This window comes from Martes martes (genome assembly GCF_963455335.1).
Source record: "Martes martes genome assembly, chromosome: 17".
Classification (NCBI taxonomy): Eukaryota; Metazoa; Chordata; class Mammalia; order Carnivora; family Mustelidae; genus Martes; species Martes martes.
This window is the reverse complement of record NC_137905.1, coordinates 36,843,912-36,859,132: the sequence shown is the minus strand read 5'-3', so window position 1 is coordinate 36,859,132 and position 15,221 is coordinate 36,843,912.

Sequence of the window (15,221 nt, the reverse complement as noted above, 5' to 3'; positions counted from 1 at the left end):
ATAGGCCTATGCCTCAGGTCCTGTTCTGGTCTGAGGGCCTGAGACTCAGCTCTCCTGCAGCCAGATGAGATCTGAGTGAGCAAGTCCCCAAAATGGAGCCCTAATGTCCCTCTTTAATGGGGCACCTGGCAAAGCAGAAGAAACAACTCAGAGCTGCCATGTGGATGATCTGGGGAGGGGGAGGCAGGGCCCAGAGGCCCTTAGGATTCCAGCACTTAGCTGAAGGGAAATTAAGGCAAAGTTGCTAAGTGCTGCCCCTGTCTTATTGTTGTTCCCATGGGAATATGAAGTGGGAAATCCCTTCTGTGTGGGGCCATCGCACAAGGTTGGGTACGTAGCATTCCTGGATCCTGCCCACTCTGATTCCAGTAATGGATCCATTCCTGCCTCAACAGTTCCTGGGACAACCGCACTTTACACATGTCCACTGTCCACCCTCCTCTGTCCCCCACAATTTGGCAAAAGAAGGACAGGAGTGGGCTGCTGCTGACTAACACCCCCCCGCCCCCGCCGCCTTCCCGGGGAGCTCCTGTTGCAGGGCTGCAGGGGGACACAGAAGGCCAGGGACCCACTGTTCAAGAATAGGCTTGTAAACCCAGGCTCCCAGAACGGCCTTGAGCCTCACTTTCATCCTCACTGTCCCCCCACTGACAGGGAGGTGGGAGAGCCTGTGGCGGGAGAGCCACAAATTAACTGAGGGGTTGCGTACAGCTGAGAGGACTGCGTTGGCTATGCTGGCATCCCATCTTGGAACCACAGTAGGCAATGAGTCTGTCCTGTGGCCTCAGAGCCTGGGCTTCCCACCTCTCCCTTTGCCCCTGAGCGCATCCCCGCCCCCGCCCTGTTCTACCCTGTTCTCTCTTGCAGTGACTGCCAGGGAAGCTCCTCGTCCTTTATCTGAGCTTCTTTATCTTCCTCAGGTCGGATAGAAAAGTGGGGATGCTTTTCTGCACAGGATCTTGGTTGCGGGTCATCAGGAGAGTGCGGGAGCATCATCTTGCTGCTCTGGGAATGCAGGCCCTTGGGGACCCAGGGAGCAGAATGGCTGTAGCTGTGGCTCACCAGCCCAGGGGGAGGACAGAGCATCAGAGGCCGCCCTGCACACTGTCTTTCTCTTCCCTCCCTCTGTTCTCTTAAAGCTGCCTTCCAGGTACACTTCCAACCTCACTCCCCTTAGCAGCTCTACCCCAAACTCTCTCTTTTCATGCCCCCCACAGCCTCGCCCTATAAACTCTCAACACTCCATATCCCTGTTCCCAACATTCCAGAACACACTCTCCCTCCCAGCATTGTCCCACATCCTGGATCTCTCCTACCCCCTCCCCCGACTTCCATAGGGTCTGTGGGAATCTGACTCCCCTCCTACTTACTTCCTTTTCTTTCAGTAGAGGTAGAAAGAGAATGTTGCATTGGGATAGGAGTCCCAGGCTGAGATCATCACTCTAGGGGTGGGAGACAGCCAAGGATCATCCTGAGGCTCTGGTATGGATCCCTTTTCCAGAAAGTAGGATGAAGTTGAGGCAAAATGGCCCTAGAAGAGAGAAAGAGAGAGAGAGACATGAAGCCCTGCAAACACCATGTATAAAAGAATCCCATTTTAAAGGCTTTAGAACTCTATATTCAAAGGAATAATGGATCCTACTTCAAACCTAGGACTTTTGATAAAGCAAACCATTATTCCTTTTCCTTTGTAAACTTGCTCAGAGTGGCACAAACATATTCATTTGGGAGCCACAGAAATCTTCAAGTGATAAAAGACCTGTCTAAATGCTAGTCTTTGACTCACATTTTCTGTGACATTCAGGGTGAAGGTGGTCACTAATGGTAAACTCTTGGGTTGAGAGATCCTAGTTGGAAGGAAATCCACCCTGGTGAGAACTCTGTGCTCATGACCTGTGCTCATGACTCTGTGCTCTTTTGGGGTCTGGGAAGAAGTCTTTAAGGCTGTCTTCCCAAGTCCCAGTCTTACAGCAGATGACACAGAAGGGTTTGTTGTCTCTCAAGGAACCTGGGACATGGGTACCATTTTCCAAAGGTAGAAAAGTATAGATGACATTTCTAATGCGGGTTAAACCCACAGCTCTGGAAGCAGTCTATGGGGGTGTGCACCCCAGCTCCACCATCTCCCATCTGTGTCCTGTCACACCACATGCCTCCTATACCTACGTAAGATGGAGGTGCCCAAAACCTTAACTTACAGAGTAATTTTCAGGATTGAATGATCTGTTCATGGCATATCCTTTCCCTGGCTGCTGTGTTGCCTGCCTTTCCGGGGATTCAGCCTGGAGATCTTCTCATCCACAGCCATTATCCACAAACTTGGGGCCAGATTCTCAGCTAGACAGTCTAAGGGGTCTGCAACCATATACTGAGGAGGATTCCCAATGGTAAGCACCATGCAGTGAGGGAGATGAGCTGTGCGAGGGGGGAAGGCCCAGCAACTGGGCTGCAGGGATACAACATCTGAGCAGGCATTTGTGGGAAGAAGGAGCACAGGGACATGAGGGAGTAAGAGAGCTTGACAAGGGGCGTGTGTGTGTGTGTGTGTGTGTGTGTGTGTGTGGCAGTGGGGAGGTGGTGTGGGAGGAGGCTGACCACACAGCACTAGACCAGTGGGCTGCTGTGTGTCCAGAGAATGACTCAGGACATTGATCTGTAGATGAGAAGCGTTCAGGGTTTTCTTTGTTTTAATTCTTATAACATCTTTTTGGCTGATATAAAAGTTACAGTGAAACAATTTTGTAGATTCAAAATGAAAGTACCGAATTTAAAAAACAAAATAATGAATGGTCCCAGAATTGATCAGAATTTTAGAGGATTTATTTCCAGAATAATTCATCCCACCAATGACCAGGGAGGGATGCAGGCTTGGTCTCTCACCACGAAGGACCCCACTCTACTGGCAAAGGAGCAGCAGTGCATGTGGAAGCCAGGGATCCTTCAAGATCCCTGTCAATCTGTGCCAGTCTCCCCTCCCATGCATGCTCCGAACACACCTCCCTGTCTTGCTTTTCCTTCCTCCTTCTCTCAGCAAACACATCCAGTCTTAATCTTCCCCTTCATCAGAGTGAAAGAACTGCAAGACTGAGGGGCCTTTCTCAATTGTTAATTCATTGTGTTTCCTGCCCAGTGACGACTCCAGTCATGGTGGGATGGGGCAGGCCTGAGGTGGGGGGTGTCGGAGACTCAGTTCCCCTTCTGTTCCACTGATGGGAAAAAGTACTGTGTATAGGGGCACAAAACTCCAGCTCCTCTCCAGGGCCTCTTTCACCCCTCCCCTCCCCTCCCTCTCCACTTTCCTCCTCTCCCCTCCCCCTCCTCTCGCATACCCTCTTCCCCTCCATTCCCTTTCCTCGCCCCTCCCCCTCCTTGCTCCTCCTTTTCCACCTCCTGGCCCCTCCCCCTCCTGACCCCTCCCCCTGCGTCTTCCTCCCAGAACGCTGCCTGGGACCTGGACAGGTATCAGAAGAACTGCTCTGGGGCCTTGACTGGGTACAATTAGGGGCCACTTCACATAAAGGAATACTGGTGGGATTCCAGTGCTCCTTGGTGGCCCCTCTGCCTCTCCCCACTTGGCTCTGTTTCCCTCCAGGCTGATGCCCTGAAGGAGTCACTGAGTTCTGCTCCACTCACCTCCAGGCCCCTGTGGTGTCTTGCATCAGGTACATCCTGGCTGCTGCAGCTTGCCTCTGCTCTAGGGCCAGCAGGACTCTGCAGGGCGTCTGCCATGGGGAGTCTCCAGCACTGATACAGTCTTTCCCCATCTTTACATGCCAGCAGGGAAGCGGGAGTTGGCCAGGGTTACAAGTGCAGGCTCAAATCTCTGTCTTGCAAAGAAATTTTGATTTCCTCTAAAAGGAAAAATCAATATATCATTAATGGTACCTTTAGAGAAGATGAAATGAATGAAGAAAGCCTACTTTCACCATTCTAGGAAGGTCATACTTTACAGACGGGAGGCAGGCGCTGGAAGCTCTGACGACCTCCGGGAGAGTGTGGCGGTGGCCGCTGTCTTGCCAGCCTTACTGAGGGAGGCTGCCAATTGATCCTCTTGGCTGGTGGGTCAGTGGCAAACCCTCAAGCCCCTTTCTTAATGGGCCCCTTAGGAAGTTAGCCAACTTGCCTTCTGTGCATGTGGCCAACCCAGACCTTCTTTGTGTACTGTATTTATCTTGCAGACAGAAGCCCTTTCCAAAGACTAGCTGAGAGTCCTTTGCCTTCTCCTGGGCATGCCACAGGGTTAAGCTTTGGAAAATCACAGAGTTCTTGACCTGTAATGAAATCTGGATGTTGTCAGTTTCCTTCCTCAGAGGTGTTTGTTTGTTTATTCTAAAAGATCTTTGAATTCCAAGCAGCTGTTGGGTAAAAATAGCACCTGCATCTTTATAGCTCACCAAACAGGGCATAGCCAGGGTCTCATTTGCTCCTTATAGTTCAGGGGAGGCAGCTAAGCAGGGGTTACCAACCTCACTTCATAGATGAAGAATGGAGGTCAAGACAGGGGGAGTAACTTGCCTAAATCCACTCCATAACTTATTGAAAGAACTAGGATTCAAAGCCAGACCTCTGGCTCCTACACCTGTGAATTCTATACCAACCTCAGAGACTGACTTTGTTCCTAGGAATTACAAAGATTTCAGGAATGAGATATATCTCTAAGGTATATCTTTGACATTGATGAACAATCTCTCAGTATAAACTCTAAAAAATATACCCCAATTCTTCAAATTTTATTGACGTAAAACAACAAACAATGAAACAAATGACAACAAAAATCCCTTTATACCCTTAGATGCATTTAAGGAGCACAAAGAAACAGATGTGGTCCCCAAAAGTCTACTCTGATTGCACCTGGGCTCAGCCTCACCCTCTGCTCTTTTTGGGGAAATACCATTTTCATCCCATTTTATTTTCAGTAGGCTTTGATGGCTTGAAATTCAAAAGCTTACACAGTAACAAATGCAGTGAAATTCTTTCTCTTACTCCATTCTCTAGTCTCCCAGCATCCAGTTTCTGTCCTGGAAGTAACCCACGTGTCTCGTCTCAAGTGTCCTTGAAAGAGAAAACAGATACATGCAAATAGGTATCTATCACCCCTTTTGCATGACCAGTGTTAGAGCACCCCCATGCATGCTGTTCTTGTGCTTGTCTTCACTCTGCATCTTGGAGCCTGGCAGTATGCAGAGTCATCTGCATTCCTACTACGGTTATAGTATCCCCCGTTGATGGGAATTTGCAGGATTTCCAATCCATTGCTATCCTAAGCACTGTTCCAACGAATAGCCCTGGGCAACTGTCATTGAGCTATTATTCCTACAAGTGGGGTTCCTGGTACATGCATTTATAATTTTGACAGATAGAGGCAAACTGCCCTCCATAGAGGTTGTGCCAGTACATACCCAGGGCAACAGTTGGTCCCCATCCCTCTTTACCCAACTCACTGCAAATCCTGCTGCCAGATGCTACCTGCATCATCATTATAAAGCCTGAGCAGTGTGACAAGTCACATCATCTCAGCTCCTGAGAGGCTAATGAAGAAGATGGTGAACATCTCCTAGCAAGGTCACCAGTGACCTTCATGTTGCTGAATCCAGGGAGCACTGTGGATTCTGATCCTACTGACCTTGAGCCGCATTTGACACTACTGACCTCGCCTTCCTGCATGATAGTCCTCCTGTTTATTTAGGTGATACTTTCTGTTTCCTTGGAAGCTCTTCCCAGCTGTTAAGTCAGTAGTTTCCAACCTTGGGTGCACATTAGAATCACTTTGGGAACTTTAAAAAATTTGAATGCTCAAGTCACACCCAAGACCAATTCAGTCATAAAATTATAATCTCTAAATGTGGGACCCAGACATCAGCCTTTTTAAAGACCTCTGCATGACTCTAATGCACAACCAAGGTCAAGAACAACTTTGTTAAGTGGTGGAAAATTCCATGCATGCTTACGGCTTTAATCACCCTCTACATACAGAAGACTTGCCACTTTACACTTCCATCCTAGATCTTTCCTCATGCTCTGTATCTGAGTATGGACCTGGTTTAATATCTTTCTCATAGACACCCCAAATTTAATGATCCAAAGCCAAATTCATAACCTTTGCCCCTCAAACTCGGTGTTTTCCCATTGTTTCCATTTTGGTGAATGGTTCCAACTTACATCCAATTGTTCAGCTCATAAGCAGACGGATCTTCCTTGATGCTTCCTCCTCCCAGCCTTGCACTAGCCTCCTTGCTGGTCCATCTGCTTGTGCTCTGCACCCCCTCCAGTCATTAACACCATGTTGCAGCTGGAGTGATGGCTTCCAGAGCACATTTGTGTATAGTATCCCTTCCACTCTGCTACAAGGCCTCCAATGACTTTCCCTGAATAAGGACACATCTGGCACCCTGGCCTTCCCTGGTGGGGTTCTTGCTTTCTCCTCCATGCCCTCCTCCCACCATGAATCCCATCAGTCTTTTGTTCTCTAGTCACCCAGGCTTCTCTCAGTTCTCATGTACTTTGCTCTTTCTCTCACACCTGGACCTGGCCTCTGCTCTTCCTGTTCTCAAAGTACTCTTCCTTCCCCTCTCAACTGTTTGAATCCTTTTAGCTTTATAGATCTTACAGATGTCAGCTCAAGGGTTTCTACCTAGGGGAAGCTTTGTCTACCCTTGTGGAATGGGCCAAGCCAGATCTCTCTCTGAGCAACCCCCAGTGAGCTGCATATCTTTCCTTCATGGCAGTTGCACATTTACAATTTTACATTTTCTGTGTGATTCTTTGACCGACCCCTCTGTCTGTCTTTGGACCATGAGCTCTTTGAAGGCAGGAATGGTGGCTCTTTTCCTTTGCCATTGTATTTCCAGGGCCTTGTACAGTGCCTGTAATCATGTAGTAGGTGCTAATTCATTCTAAAGTATAAATGAACTGCAAGGATGACTGCCTCCCATTTTATAACTGGGAAGAGAGAGGCCTGAGGAGTCAAGGGATGGCCAGGGTTCACTGGGTGAGGTCAGGATAGCTGAGACCACCTTCTGTTCAGAAGGAAGATTCCAGGAGAAACCTCATGTATCTGACTCTGTAGAGGAATTTTCCTTCTATCTTCAGTTTGAGTCAGTTGGCAGCTCCTTCAGAATGAAAGATATCAATGAAAATCATTCCCGTTTAATAACCTCTAACGGTACTACATAAATACTTGAGCAAAATATGGAGAAGTGTTTACAGTAGCTGCATCTCATAAGAGAGATTTACAGGACTATTAAAAATTATTAGACTTCTTCCACAACGGAGCAGCTTTCACAAGCTGCACTGCACAACTTCATACCCAGGCTCTGCAGAGTGTTTATTTTTGTGTTTTCAAAATATCGTATTTCTTTCACCATTAAATTTTATCTCAGCAGCGTTGTTTTAAAGCACCAATTTCCCCAACTCTTCTGATCTTCTAATTCAGCTCCAAAATATGTTGCTTTGGAAACCCTTTGGAGACCATACGGGTCCAGGGCATGGCTGCAGGGACTGCACTGAGTAATGCACTGCATGAGGCTTCTGAGGAATGTGTGTGTGTGTGTGTGTGTGTGTGTGTGTATGTGAGTGTGAGGGCCACAGACCTGCTGCTCTACCATTAGCTGGGAGTTCTTGGCATAGGTGGAATGTTCCAACTGTGGGTTGACAGCTAGGAAGGAACAGATCTCAACTGGCTTCTGACTTCACTTCGGCTGTGGAGGCATGGGTCTGCCTGTCTTTATTTCCTCCATGGTGTCTGTTTTACAACATGTACAAGATATGAACTTGAGTCGTTCTGGGGTGTCAGCCGTGCCTACTGCCCACATCCCCTAGCACATCCCAGCATTATCAGTGGCTGATGGAGTTTCCTTCCTCAATGAGTGGTTGACCTCCATGACAGGAGCCAAGGCTCTAGGGCAGAAGAAAGCATCCTTGTGTGGTAATGTGATACGTTTCTGGTCCAGATCCCACTTCAGAGCAGAGGCTGTTTGAAACCATATCAGAAGGGAGAGGTCTATGGTATGTTGAAATGTGCCCAGGAAGGAGGTTTGGGAACCTCTCTATGTCCCTGGGACTTAACATCACTGTGGTCAGCTCTTATGCAAGTCCCTGGCCTTTCCCATCCCAATGCCTTGGCTCTAATGTCCCCTTGCTGGAATGTCTCCTCCAACCCTTAGCCCATCTGAGGAATCCAGCACAAATGCCATTCCCCTACCTATTTGGAAGTGACTCTTCCCTATTGGGGTAACCCCTTGCAGGCATTCTGACCAGGTCACATGCTCTGTTCTGCATTCCCTGATGAGTGCTCTGAGTCCAGTGCCTCTTTGGCACAGTCTCACTGTCTAGAAGATAAGATTCACAGACCCAGGTGTTCAGGAGTTCATGGGGGCCAGGCTGGTGAGGTCTGGGAACCAGGTCCACAGGTGGCTGGATGAATCCTTTGTCATGATAAGAGAATGTGGGCTCAGTGTGGCCAAATTTTCTGATTTTCCAAGTGAAGCCAGAAATCTGGATTTTTATGTGAACTTTGCTGATTTTTGTTTAATGTTGCCAAATTTCAAAATATTGCAGTCTGAATAAAGCATACAAGTCAGTGACCAACCTTTCACTTAGTCCCTTAGGGTCCATGACCTCACTTCCCCTACCTCCAGGTCCTTCCAATGTCCACAGAGTCCTTTTCCTAAGAGGCCAAGGCATCTCCAAAGCCAGCAGCAAGGCTGCCAGGAAAGGCCTGGAGGGAGAGGGTGAGCACCAGGATGGAAGGGCAGGGAAGTGTGACTTCTGTGGTTCTGTGGCAGGCTCTGCAGTGGGGTCCCAGTCTCCTTGTGTTGGTTCTTTGTCACTCCCTTGCTCCAGTGGTTAATTCTGAAATTTAAGAGCCCTTCCTTCAGTGGGGAAAGCTGGAAAGGAAAGAATCTTGGAGAATACCTGTCCTCTGTGCACCAGCAGAGCCGCTGGACCAGGGACTTGGAGTCTCCACTGGGCTCCATGCCCTGCTTCCTTAATGAGGTGGTGACACCTGGTTTCAAGCCCAGCACAGCAGTGCCTGGAAGCTTCAATTAGTTGCACCTATGCCCTGCTGCCCCTCTGTCCCTCTGCCCCTCTGCCCACTGGGATCCAAGTGCAGGGTCACCATCAGTGTTCAGTCCCATTAATTAATTAAACTTTGGGTGGGGCAGGATTGTCCATCATAATTCACAGAGTTTCATCAGGGCCCAACCTCTCAATGGTAAATCAAGACAAAGAAAATGGTTTATTCAGGGTAATCCTAGTTAAACTAGATAAATTTTCTACATATCCCACTGGCCCCATTTACAGAGGAAGAGGATGTGACTAGAATTGCTAAGGATGGATCCAGTCCCAGAGATGCCTGCACATAGAGAGGTGCTAAGAATCCTGCCTGGAGGCATAATAAAGCTGTTTCAAGGACCACTTTGGCTTTCATCTCTGTGAGTCAGGCCCCCTTTGGGACCACTTAGCAAAACTTGCAGATCACTGAAGCCTGGGTGAAGAGCTCACCTTTACCATCAATGCCCTGGATGGCTAGGGTGGGAGAGGTACAGCTGGAGGCCACACGAGGATAGAAGAGTCTGACAAATGCTTCCTTACAAGGGGCCAGAGCTCCTTTTGGCTGCCAGCCTTCCCTTGGAAGCTAAGTTCCTGATTTTTATGCTTGGGATCCCTGGGCTAGCCATTCTAACTCCAGTAAGAGTCCTTTGTGGATGAGACTTCACGTGAGCACAAGGCCACCCAACCCCACAGTCTGTTCTCTGGGCAGTCTGCTCCTGGAACAATGTATCCGATCTCTCCACTTGGCCTCTTGGCGTTCTCTATGCCTCTGACACCATCCCTGACCTTTCCCTAACTGCTCCAGCCCCACAGGGAGTTGAAAAAGAGAGAGACAGTCTTCACGGTTTTCCAGGCCTGCCATATTGGGGCTTTTGGTTGCACTTGCTGCTCTGCCTCGGCCCAGGTTCATCCTACCCCAGACTCCCACACGACCGGTTTCTTGTCATGGAGCAGGTCTACATTCAAGTGCCTCTTCCTCAGCAAGGTCTTCCTGATCACCAACTCTCGGGCACACCCCTCTATTTTATTATTTTCTGCACACTCTATTCTAACCCCAAGTTCCAATTTATTTACTGCTTGTTTGTTTTCTCCATGGCAGCAGAGACCTCATGAACTTGATAAGGTATAAAACCCTCAGTGCCTGGCTCGGTGCCTGATACTTAGTAGATGCTGGACAGACAGCTGTTGAATGGAAATGTGAGTGGCTGCCAGAAGGGGTGCGTGGGCTCAGGGTGGTGAGTCCCTTGATCAAGGTAGGACATGACTTCGGCAGGAAGAAGTCCTTAGGATGGACATGCTCCACACAGCAGGGACACTTCCTTCTTCAGGATCAGCTCAAATGTTGCATTCTCCATGTAGCCTTCTGTGGTTTCTCTGCCTGCCTCTTAAAATTATTCTCTGTTCCAACAGCCTCTTACTCTATCACACCGGACACTTCCTGCTCTGTGCAGTGTACCTGAGTATCGGTCTTGGCTTTAATATCCTTGTTTCCCCTCTCTGACTCACCCCAGCCTCTCCAGCCCAGATCAGGTGCTTGGGATGGGTTTGGGAGTCAAGCGCCAGAGGTGGATGTGAGAGGGCCTGGGAGAGCCCATTCTCCACTTGGAAATGACTCAAGGAAATATTACTCTTGTGCATCTTCAGGATGAGAAGCAGGATAAAATGGGCACAGGGACATTTTTGAACCTGGTAAAATTCAGAGTTCTCCATTTCATCTTCTTTATGCCAGCTCAGTCCTAGGTCTACAGATGGCCTGCTTTTCCCAAGTGAAGCATTGGTTTTCCTCAAGAGCTTTCCTTCACCTGAAACCTCACCTTTCCACATCCTGCTCTTATATTTGGACTTTAGAACAGCTGTCATCAGAAAACTCTCTGAGGAAGAGCCCTGGCCAAAGAGCTAATTGCTTAGAGAGATGACCATCCCTGATAGTAAAAGGGACTATAAATGACTGAATGTTTGTGTCCCCCCTCCCCGAGTTCATATGTTAGACCTTAATGTTCAGTATAATGACATGAAGAGGTAGGGACTTTGGGATTGATTAGGTCATGAGAGTGGAGCCTTCAGGAATGGGATTAGCACCCTTATAAAGAAAACTCAAAGAAAAAAAAAAAAAGAAAGAATGAAAGAAAGAAAAAGAGAGAGAAAGAAATAAAGAAAAGAAAACTCCACAGAGGTCCCTTGCCCCTTCCATCCTGTGAAGACACAGAGAGAAGTTACCATCTCTGAAAAGGGAAGTGGTCCTCACCAGGCACAAAATCTGCTGGTGCCTTGATCTTGGACTTCCCAGACTTCAGAACTCTGAGAAATACGATTCTGTTGTTTATAAGCTATTCCCCACCCCAGCCTATGGGGTTTTGTTTTGGCTTTTGTTTTTAATAGCAGCTAAAATAGACTAAGACAAAGGGACTGTAGATACTGTTCCTCAGAAGGACCTTCTGGAAATGACTTAAAAGCAGAAACCTTGAACATATACTCTGTGGGCATAGCTTGGCAGTGGTTGTGGAGGGCTTATAGATTAATTCAAAGAGAAGTGAGTAATGGACACTGCAGGAGAGAGGGGAGAGGTTACAGTCCTGCTGGCTATTTGTAAGGGTCCCACAGGGGATAGGTCACAATGCCATTCATCAGAAACCATTTGGAGCCCTGCATCTTGGCCTCTGCTCTTCCTACCACTTGGTCTCTGGAGCTCTAGAAAGGGTGATTTTTACAGACAAAGCAGATGACAATGTACATAGAACACATTCTGCTCAGCATCAGTGTGCCCTCCTATATGAACCTTTTTGAAGGACTGAATAAAGATTCACTTTAGCATAGAATTTAATAAGACTTGTCTGTAGGGACTTCCTTTCTCATCATCCTGGAGGCAGGAACTGGTGGGTTGGGATGGCTGGGCAATTTGTCATCTATGATAGATTCAAAAACCAAAGATTGTTAAGAGGACAAGTGTACTTTCAACATAATACAACCAATATTGGGTTCACAAGGAATTGCCAAGAACTGTGAAGGGTCTGAGACTGCAACCTACCTGCAGGCTAAAAGTTTGCCCACCACAGTTTCCTGGATATGGGAAGAAGACACAGGGTTCCTGGGTCAGAGACAAAGAACTTTATTACTCAATATAGCAATAGCAGTAGCCAAAGTATCAATATTTTTGGCAGCATGTTCCTGAACCCCAGTTCCCACGGGGTGATATAAAGAGAGCCAGGTGATATCAGCCCACTCAGTGGTATGTTATGGGAGAGGAATCTTGAGCTTAGAGAACTTGAATCTTCCATGATGGGAAGTAACCAAACCTAATCTTTGCTCCAGAGGGAAATATTCTCTTTGTCTTCCAAGCATGTTCACCATACAGTCATTATTTTTAAGATCATTGAGGACAAAGCCAGTCAGTTTCTCTGCATGCAAGATGTGCACAAACATGGAAACCCAATGAGCTTAGAAATCTCTTGTGTTGACCTAGTGAGGGCTTTTCAGATTGTCTTTGCAATATAAGATGTTGCAACAAAATAAGATGACTTATTTATTTTAGATACTTAGAACCAAAGAGAAACAAACTAAAATAAAGTCTGCAACCCAGAGTAGAAGGTCATTCTATCTCTTCTCTGTCCAGCAGGGGAAATAAGCCATGCCTGGGGCCATGAACATATTAGACAGGAAGAAACTCAGATCTGGAATAGAGGGTGCAGGTCCTGGAAAAGGATATAGGTGTGGGAATTCATGTGGAGAGAAGTTGAGGGAAGATGGCCTTGAGGGAGGGAGGGGTGAGAGCAGTTGTAGGTTTTGACTGGGGGTCAATGTCCAATTTTTCTCTTAACTCTTCATTTTCAGTTTTATCACTGGAAACTTAGATGAGCTGATTGAGTCTTCTCTAGGATTCTGAAGATGAGGGTTTATATAGATAGAGAAGAAGTTACCTCTCCTGACATGCCATCAAGGACCAGCTGTACATACTATCCATGTAGGCAGCAGGCCGTGAATCCCCTGGAGAGAGAGAGAATAGTGCTTGTTCTCTTAACATTTGTTCCTTTCTTCCTCTTAAAGGAGAGAGAGAGATAGAGACCCACAAAGGGAAGAGGCAGCTCAAGTAGAACCCAGATTGAAAGTGACTTTTGTGACTATCTTACATGAGACAGCTCATGAGGACAGGTGCATCCAAGTCAAACAAAAGGGTACAACTTAGTAAAGCATCAGAATGGATATGAGTATGAAGAAAATTCCTTCTCCATGCAATAATTCTGAGGTAGCCAGGACCATAACTTCATTGTCTCTGGGAGTCACTAAGTCTAGAACTGAGCTTGCCAGGAAGGGGGAAGAGCGCGTGGAGATGTCACACCAAATTCTAGACTTGTAGCCTCTCCGGTCCACTTTCTCCAACAGTATTTACTGAACCCACATCTTTGCCTGAGGTTGGCCCCTTTTGATCTCTTCTCTTGGGGGCTGGGCTTGTTCCTCCATGAGAGACATTAGATAATGTTAACCAACGCCATCGGCCCCAGCTCAGAAGGATGAGAGAGAAGCAGTGCACCCAAGTGGCATTGGAGAGGCAAGGGGAACTTCTTGTTACGCTCAGCCAAAGCTGAATACAGAGCTCCCCTTCTGTGGTCAGCAGCGTGCATTTCCATTCTGTCATAAGCAGTGTAGCATGCCCAACAGAGCTACATGTTATGTCAAACTGCTTTACAATAATCTTTAATAACAAATGCCAGAACATTTCAAGTAGTGCCAAATGGGTCCTGAGGTGGAAACAGGGAGGCTGTTTCTGAGCATGGCAGCCTTACCACCTTCCTGCTACCAGGCCACTGAGGGGGTGGTGAACGGATGAACACCCTTAATTGCCTTGTCTGTGGGCCAAATGTTATTAGTGAGAAATAAGTTCCTCAAATTTGGCACTTTGGAACTGGATTTTATTGTCAGTTGTGATGTGGGGCAGATCTGGTGGTGGCACATGCATGGGGCACGTCCTAGGCTGCCAAGTGGACATAGGGGAAGCCCTGCAACCAGAGAGCAGTATGAAGAGAGAGGGATGAGTCTATTGACCTTGGTAGTTTGAGGATTTTCTGTTTGTGTACAGAAGACTTTTTATTTAGTGCTTCATGTCTCAGGTGGATGGGCTTTTAAGGTTGTTTTGTCTTACATCCCTCTTTGGGGAATGAAGAAACTGAAGTCCAGATAAACAATTGGCAAAAACAATTAAACTCAGAGTCCCCTTCCCCACTAAATGGATGAGAAATAGGATTTGCTCCAAACCAATGGGTAAGTTAGGGTCAGAACTAAGACTCAACCATCAATATGTGGGATTGGTGCTTCTCAAGATTAATATGTACATGTTTGGGCATCTGCTTTGGGCAGGTCACTACTTTGGGCACTGAGAATATAAGGGGAGATATGATGGAAACATCTTTGTTCTCGAAATTTCTTTAGAAATAACAGGGTGATTTGGTTCCTGGGTGCCAGGACTTAGCATTGTTTGTGAGGCTGACCCCTAGGGTGCCCTCTCTGGATGAGTCAACAGCAATTCCCTTAAGGACTAAAACATATGGAAACCCAAAGAGCACATACATGACAGGCAGTTTCCCCAGACAGAGAGGACTGGGGCAGGAAATACAAAGGAGGATATCCACCCATCAATCATGTTTGGAAATTAGAAAATAATTCTCACATTATTGTGTCTGGACGGTTAATGCTCTTCTTTGTTCTTCCCTGCTTTTCATCAGGAGTGCTGTCCTCATCAAAGGAGTGTCTCCCTTCTCATCCAGGCAGGAGTGGGGTTTTCAGAAAGATTTAATTTTACAGTACAAGGAAACAAATAGTATTTATTTATTAGTATAATTAGGACAAGAGACAAAACACATCTCAGATGTGTTTGAGCATTTTATTGCTGCAGGTATGTATCTTCTTTCAAAACATCTTAAAATTAAGCCATGAAGCAGCATTCACAATCCCCCAATTGCCAGCAGGATGAGTCTCCCTGGGAAGGCGAGGGGAGCTGCTACAGCTGGATCATATGCACTTTATTCATTAGGTTGTAATAAGAATTTTACCATTTTCCATAAAGGTGCCATTTCAGATCCCACCAACAAATGAGCCAAGGTTCCAACAGGTGTGAAATTCTTCATCAGCATATGCATGAGGGAGCAGAATCACACCTCAAATATTTAAGATAAAGC